The sequence below is a fragment of the Squalius cephalus genome (assembly GCF_949319135.1).
Source record: "Squalius cephalus genome assembly, chromosome: 21".
Classification (NCBI taxonomy): Eukaryota; Metazoa; Chordata; class Actinopteri; order Cypriniformes; family Leuciscidae; genus Squalius; species Squalius cephalus.
The window spans coordinates 17532528-17541089 of NC_137142.1; the positions used below are offsets into that span (position 1 = coordinate 17532528).

Below are 8562 nucleotides of genomic sequence, written 5' to 3' on the forward strand. Positions count from 1 at the left end.
GGGCTCAATCTCTACCGCCTTTTGAGCCTTTGGTACGATTGCTGTTAAAGAGCTCTCCCTAGAAAATGGCTCTGCTCCTTGCCTTTGCTTCAGCTAAGCACATTGGGGACTTAAAGTCTGTTTTGAGACAGTTCACATCTTTCCCTTAGTACAGCAATCTAAGCACATGAAAAGCTGGTCCGACTGAAGGACGGCTGCCGTGTGATTCGCATACATCTGCAGAGCCCTGACATGGCAAACAGCGATCTGAGTGTCAGCGTCACGCGAGGATGACAGCTCAGCAGATAAAGCGGGCAGAGAAACAACCTGTGCTTTGAAGGGTGTAGAGAGAGACCTAGGCACGTAGCCATGTCTCGGCCAGAGAGTAACACTGCAGTCGCTGGGTCCAAAACAGATAATATCACCGTCCATGAGAACGTGTGTAAGGGGAAGGATTGTCCCCGTAACATATGAGCTCATTCAATGAGGGCTGTTGCCTATTCGTGGGCCTGGTCTAGACTCTAGAGGTATGTCTATTCAGGATTTATGCTTTGCTGCTGGTTGGTCTTCTCTGAACACCTTCGCCAGTTTTTTTTAGTTCTCTTCGCCAGAGCACTCATAGCGGCGCGGCTATTGGCTGACTGTCTGTCTCTTCCGTGGCTGGTGTAGCTTGGCCCCATTTTCTCCAGGCTTATCTTCACTATACTCTCACGGCAGGATTTAATACAGTTACTGCAGCATCAGCTGCAATGTTGAATTTACCACTCTCGAAAGGTAACGTCTCCGGTTACTATTGTAACCTCGGTTCCCTGAGAGGCGGGAACGAGACATTACGTTAGCCGCCGTCTTCGCTGTTCGATCAGCTGTGCAAGCGTTCAGTCGTGATTCTGACGCAATTGTCGCGCCCATGCATTTTATACTGCCCTTGAGCCTGTCAGTATTTGCATACTTCGCAACAATTGGCTAGCTGTTCCAAGCTGGCGTTAGCCAATAAGATTTCAACAGAAGTGGAGAAGGAAGGAGTTCCCGCAGCATCAGCTGACGCAATGTCTCGTTCTCGCCTCTCAGGGAACCGAGGTTACGATAGTAACCGGAGACGTTTTGAAACATTGAGTGTTTGTAGATCATTTTGTGTCCTAATATTGAAATTAATTTTAAGGAAACTTGTATCTGAGGTGCTTTGAAAGTGTTAAACATTTGAAGGTTTACCAAGAAAAAAAAAAAAACTCAAAGAACTGTTTTGTTTTGTTTGTTTGTTTGTTTTATTCTATTGAAATAGATCCTTTCAGAAGAAAATATAGTTTCCTAAGTAAAGGAAAATAAATTACTAATTGTTAAAAGTAATACAGTTGACAGTTGGGGCATCTCACTTGCCCTATTAGGATTAGGAGGGTGGGAATGTGAATTTGAGTTCACTTTACATCTCATGCTTGCACTTCAGGAAGCCCCCGTATTGACTCATATTCACCTGAAGCCTACACTACCCATTCCTGTAGTATATCATACAATAGTGTAAGGTTAAACATATACACATAACATGCATATTGAGACTCAAAGTCTCAATGGGGACCAAGATTTTTTTCACTTAATTCTTCCAGGGTAGTGTTTTCATTTTCCCCTATACAGGTGAGACTTACAGTCCCGTTGCAATTGGAATAATCGAGCAAAGGACTTTATGAAGAAGGTGACTCTTTACAGGACAGATGAAGTCCTGAAAAGAATGCTGACTGTGGAAAATGCAACTGACTGGAGCACATGCTTCTTAATTGAAGGTAGGCCTATGTCTTTTTCCCCAATATATTATATTATTAATGCGACTTCTGGTTATTTTAATTACATTAATGTAGACACGTTAAAGTACACAAAAGCCGTTAAGTACACAGTCTTGTTCGGACGCTCTTGCTTACTGCTTTGCGCTTTGTTCTATCTATTTAGCTGCACTAACTGCCACAGACTTTTACAAAGGATTGCAGTTCTTGAAACAAAGTTACTTACGGGACCACCAAACCAGACGGAACACACAACAGAGCTTCGTCATGGACACCCTCAGCATATAGCCAGTGAGTCCCATGAAACTAGTGCTAAACAAGCCGATCGACTTACAAATCGATGGCACAAACAGGGAGCGAGACCCAAAGGCACTGGAGACATCAGATTGTCACGAGCATCACATATTGCCGCAGTAGCATCCTCTACCCCAGATACAGCTCTGACAAGGATTGCAAACACTGGTCTCCTACCACCGCCTATACAGCTTGAGAACAGATTTGAAGTAATAATGAATGTAAATGAGGAATCCCCAAACGTGATGAATGTGATCGAACACAGACTGAATCAGCCAGTAGCTAACTCTGATTCTAACTGGCGCTCAAGGTCGATCAGACAGCGGCATTCAGCTCAGAGCGCAGCCGAGCCCAGGACTCTAATAGTGGGGGACTCCATCATCAGAAACATTAGCAGCAGGGATACAACTATGTGCTGCCTTCCACAAGCAACAACTTCTGATGTAAACAGGGAACTTTAGAACATTCTGATTAAACATAAGACTGCAAATCGACTCATCATTCATGTGGGGAAGAATGATATTCATAAAGAGCAGTCAGAACTCCTTAAGAAGGATTTCAATTAACTTTTTGAAACACTTAAAAGACTGAAAGTTCAAACATTCATCAGTGGACCACTTCCAGCAAGAGGAACAAACAGGTTTTCACGGTTGCTTGGGCTTAATACATGGCTGCAAAAAACCTGCAATATAAAAGGAGTGAACTTCATTGACAACTTCAATCTTTTCTGGAGTCAGAGACAACTGTTTCATCAGGATGGCCTGTAGAGAGACTGACAACCGCCCCCCAAGCCAGATTCCCAGTGAAATGCTCTCAGACAGCAAGTGCAGTGAGTTTGCTTCTTTCTTCTCTGAGAAAATCAATAATTTCAGAAAGGTGATCAGCACATCCTTGAGTTGCGCTGGGGTCAGACAGATCAGACCACCTGAGAAAGTAATTACTATGTCTGATTTCAAAGAAATTGATGGCAAAATTTTGGAAGAAACTGTACAGCACCTTAACACATCAACCTGTGCTCTTGACACACTTTTTGCGTTAAACAGTTTAGAAGCAGATCTTCTAGAAGTGGTAAATGCCTCACTTCTCTCTGGGAGTTTTCCAAACTCCCTTAAAACTGCAGTTGTCAAGCCCCTCCTGAAAAAGAGCAATCTGGATAAGACCATATTAAGCATAGACTGATCTCAAATCTTCCTTTCATAGGCAAGATCATTGAAAAAGTTGTTTTCAATCAGCTGAACAAATTCTTAAGCTCGAATGGATACTTTGACAATTTTCAATCTGGTTTCCGACCGCACCACAGCACAGAGACAGCGCTCATAAAGATAATAAACGATGTTTGCTTAAATACTGATACAGGCAAATTATCAGTGCTGGGACTACTCGACCTCAGTGCTGCATCCCTTTCAGGGATAGTCCTAAAATGGTTCAGGTCATACTTAGAAGGGAGAGGTTATTATGTGTGTATAGGAGACCATAAGTCTGAGTGGACATCCATGACATGCGGAGTCCCTCAAGGCTCAATTCTTGCGCCACTCCTGTTCAACCTATATGCATCCCACTATGCTCCAAATAATGAGAAAGAACCAAATTGCTTACCACAGCTATGCAGACAACACACAGATCTACTTAGCCCTATGTGCCAATGCATTGATGAAGTCAACAGTTGGATGTGCCAAAACTTTCTTCAGCTAAACAAAGACAAAACTGAAGTCATTGCGTTTGGAAACAAAGATGAAGTTCTCAAGGTGAAGACATACCTTCACTCTAGGCGTCAAACAACTAAAAATCAAGTCAGGAATCTTGGTGTGTTTCTAGAGTCAGACCTTAGTTTCAGTAGTCACATCAAAGCAATAACTAAATCAGATACTTTGTTTCCAGACAGGACTTAGAGAAACTTGTGCATGCTTTCATCACCAGCAGGGTGGATTATTGTAACGGACTCCTCACTGGCCTTCCCAAAAAGACCATAAGACAGTTGCAGCTCATACAGAACGCTGCTGCCAGGATTCTGAGCAGAACCAGAAAATATGAACATATCACACCAGTCCTCAGGTCTTTACACTGGCTCCCAGTTAGATTTAGGCTTGAATTTAAAGTATTATTACTGGTATATAAATCATTCAAACCTAGGACCTCAATACATTGCAGATATGCTCACTGAATATAAACTCAACAGATCACTCAGATCATTAGGATCACATCAACTAGAAATACCAAGGGTTCACTCTAAGCATGGCAAGTCCGCTTTTAGCTATTATGCCAGCCGCAGCTGGAACCAGCTTCCAGAAGAGATCAGATCTGCTCCTACAGTAGTCACATTCAAATCCAGACTCAAAACACTTCTGTTTAGCTGTGCATTTAATGAATGAGCACTGTGCCACTGTTCGTCCGACTGTTTGTACTATACTGTATTTTATTTTATTTTTCTAAACTGTTTTAATTATTCTTATTTCTTTTTATTATTTTAATTTATTCTATGTAAAGCACTTTGAATTGCCATTGTGTATGAAATGTGTTATATAAATAAACTTGCCTTGCCTAATGCTAGGATGTGATCTACGTCATTTACCAATGCGGGAGGAAATAGCAGCTTTTCGGGGTGTCAATATGAAAGGTTTCTCCTTAGTGCACCTTATGATATTATCTGATCCCAGTCATTTACCTGAGCTCATTACCAGATAAGATGGTCCCTCTATTTATTCAGTTTGAGAAGGTTCTGTCATGAACTCATAAATATAAATTTGTGTTGGATTACATTTAAATAAAAGCTTGAAATTGCTTAATTTCCCTTGCTTAATATCTTTGCTTTCTTCCTCAGTGACCTTGAGACCAGAGTGTCTGTCCTGAATGAGTCGCATGCCGATGTAGTTAACAAGACTTGAAAATTTGGTGGGAATGACGAAGGTTACAGGAACATCCTGAATCTCATCAGCCATTTCCCCACATGCTGCATTACAGATGAGAACAACCAGCCTGTGTCCTGGGTACTGTTGTATGATTACTGTGCACTTGGAATGTTATACACTCTACCCAAAATCTGCAGACCGGCTCGTACTTTTAGCAACTAGGGCTGACTCGCCTAGACTGCAAAAATCAAGTAGTGTATTCCAGCCTTTATTTGATCACTGTAGTTTACTTTATGAGTAAGCAAATAAGCATAGCAGGTGGGTTAGATTTATGTTTGTTTAGTTTTTTAGTTCAAATAGACTGACACTGGGAAAAAACTTGTAGTGATTTGGCCACATCCACCCTCTCCCCACCATGCACTGGCCAGTAAATACTTAATACGGTGGCATTGTTTGACCATTTGTCTGTTTTAATTACATTGCTGGCATTGATTTTGTCACTACATTTAGTAAGGTGTTGTCAGGATGAGTTTGTTCCTCTATTAAAATGGCATTTTAAGGTATTTTCAAGTGTTTTTAGTCTTGAGGAGTACTCTGCTCTTCATGACACGAGGCATATTGAATGATATGCAAATAAAGGAATTAATTTGCATTGAGTCAACACAACAATTAAGTTAAGTCATGGAAATTTACTTAAATTTACTTATTACTTAAAACAATTAAGTGAACACAACTCAAAATAGCCTTGCAAACATTTGTTTTTACATACAACAATGAAAACTCTGAATGATTACACAGAAGAATGTGGTGGAATTGCAGGAATCTGGTGAAGTCCATGAAATGACCTTGAAATGACTAGGCAAGTTGCACATCAAACGGAAATGGTTTAACCACACCTAAAACTTGAGACTGCGTTAGCATTTCTGAACTCTAAACATTCCATGTTCCATTTTCCTCACTTGATGCATTCAACTGTCTGCATAATGTTACCTGTGTTTTTTTCCAGACAAAGGGAGCATTATTGAACTTGTCAAACAATCGTGCTTATGTAACGTTCAAGCCACGAAGAAGGCGGATTGTTATTTCCCCAAAAGACCCTAAAGTTAGAAGTTTGGTGCAAACTCCGCCCATCGGACGCTTTCATTTGCCAACTCAATCACGTAGTTACCTGTCAAGAAAAGTTCAGACTTCAGAAAAATCATGGACGGATCCATTTGCGACAATAAGCTATGTTTATACTATCTATCAGGATGTGCCAACGCTGGTTAAGGTTATGGCTTAGGCCGGTTATGTTTAAGATTAGTATTTGTTTCAGTGTTGTCGTGTAGGCATGCAGCGCTGTGATTGGCATGACCAATGAAATCTTTAGAATCGGCTGCGGGGCGGGGTTTAAAGTAAGTGGCGCTCACTAACTGCAGAGCCAAATGACGTGCGATTGACCTAGTCCCGCTCCACCTCTGTGAAACTAAAAGCTTTTAGGCATATTTATTTATTTATTTATTCAAAAACAATTTTTGGGTCACTCATTGTTCGAGTTATGCTTCAAGTAAAATGTTCATAATGTTCTGTATAGTTTGCAATCTACACGTGGAAATCAGTATGTACGTGAATCAACAAATGTGTCTCTGTGACTAGTTAGCCTACTGTCATTTTTAAATCGTTTTGGTTGAGGTGATACTATATCACCTCAATCATAAGGTTGCAGCTAAACTCTCCTGGACAGTGGCTCTCCAGGATCAGGGATTTGAAAACACTGGGCGCTCAAGGGCAAAGTTTTTGGAAACACATGGTCTAAAATCTACTTATCTTTCAGACTATGCTAAAATCCTGCAGCCAGTTGCAACAAACTCCTTTAGCAATCCTTGATTCTACCTGAACAATCATAAGCGGTTTCTTAATTTAAGGGGTTTGTTCCAACCATATCACAGTGTTTAAAAAAATGATGTCCAGACTACTCATTCGGTAATGATAGAAAATCTGCGGAAGGAAACTGCAGGCACATTCACTCTTTCGTAGGCCTACTTTCTGCAAATAACAGTGATTATAATAGTTGTAGAAATCAATCATTAAGCTATCCCACACAATGCACTGATTAACTTCACTAACTTGACAAAGAAGCTTTGACAAAATATTTAACACATGTGACTTAAAGGTAGGGTAGGTAATCCTGTTCAGAAACATTTTTTTTTATACTGGGTGAAATGGTCCTTCCATTCTGATAGTAGTCAATACATTATGTGTTCAGAAAAAGGAATGGAAAAAATCTGACCTCTGTAGCAGCTGTAGGACAGTAAAAACTCTGACCAATCACTGCCATTCGGTGCGAATGTAAAGAACCAATCAGATGCCTTCATGTCTCGTGCCCGAGCACCACTGCGTGCACAGCCCTGCGTGCACTCATCATCACATGTCACCGTTCCCGGAAATATTCAGCTCACTACACCGAGTAAGCAGGAGTTTGCGGCACAATGGCTGAGAAAATGCAGCAAAAAGTACCAATGCCAGCTTTGCTACTTTGCTAAACTACTTCCTCGGACCCTGCCCGCACTCTTGAACGACCTCCTCTGCTTCGTCCCCGACCCCGGAGTGGACCTGTCCTCGAACCGACGATGCGGTACTTGTCACCGGAGTGTAACGTTAACGTTAGTCCTCATCAGAGTCAACAATGTTTTCATCATGGAAACTCTTACATGCAAAACACTGTATATGTTATGACTCTTACACGAAATTCACCTTCATCACAGTTTAACTGATGGTAATGGAAAAACGTGTATCAATGCAACCTAGCTTTGCCTTATAAATATAGCTCGTTACCTATAGCCTAAATATAGCTCGTTACCGAATCAAACTAAATATATTTTAAACTTTACCAGTATCGATATGCTAGCTTGATAGTGAGTACTAAAAGCCATCATATTTGTTTATATTCATAGGGATAAAGTTAGGTATTTTATTACATGTGATTCTGACATGATGTCGCTGCATGCACTGCGCTCCTTCCTCTCCGCTCGTCTCAGGTAAATAATAAATGCGTCTTCAGCTGAGCCTGAGCGTTTGGCGTCGCGCGTTCATGTGTTTTGGGGGCGTGGCTTTGGAAGGAGCCCAGAAGGGAGGGGGTGGAGTGAATGGAAATAATGACCTGTGTTTACAACAGTCGTGAGAGGTCTACAGACACTCGATTTTTATACTTTCTTTTTCAGAGTACTTACATTTTAATTATGTATTGGTATATAAAGACAGTTTAAACAAATTTGGAATGTTTTTTTTTCTGAACAGGATTACCTACCCTAGCTTTAAAAGCATATCAAATTTTAAAAATTACAGTACAAAGTTAGAGCAGCAGTTTTTTTTAATACTTCTTTTAGAACATAAACTGTGGTTAAAACCAAGGCCACAGACTTACTGCAATAATCATTATAGACTCACTGTGACTTTGCATGAGGTTAAACCCTGTTTACTCTACGAATGATTCTGAGATTCCTTGAGTTACAGTGAATGAAACAACTGTCAGACTCAGACTTCTCTGAGATGGCAATGTTGACACCAATTTGATAAATTAAGGGACCAATTAAACTAGAAAAAGTGGTTATTTTTATACCGTATAGTTGTTCAAGGAGTTCTGGATTTTGTTTTATAGAGGGAACCAGAGATCATTTTGTGTTACTTTTCACCTA

At 40.7% G+C, this 8562-nt stretch overlaps 1 pseudogene across 1 annotated transcript; it reads left to right on the top strand.

Annotated features, from left to right (window-relative positions):
- The first annotated feature begins 348 nt into the window (after positions 1-348).
- Positions 349-5110, top strand: LOC307149806 (glycine N-acyltransferase-like protein 3; annotated as a pseudogene). Its single transcript has 4 exons — positions 349-442; positions 1644-1751; positions 4591-4720; positions 4861-5110. The product of its transcript is annotated as a glycine N-acyltransferase-like protein 3 (transcript).
- The last annotated feature ends 3452 nt before the right edge of the window (positions 5111-8562 follow it).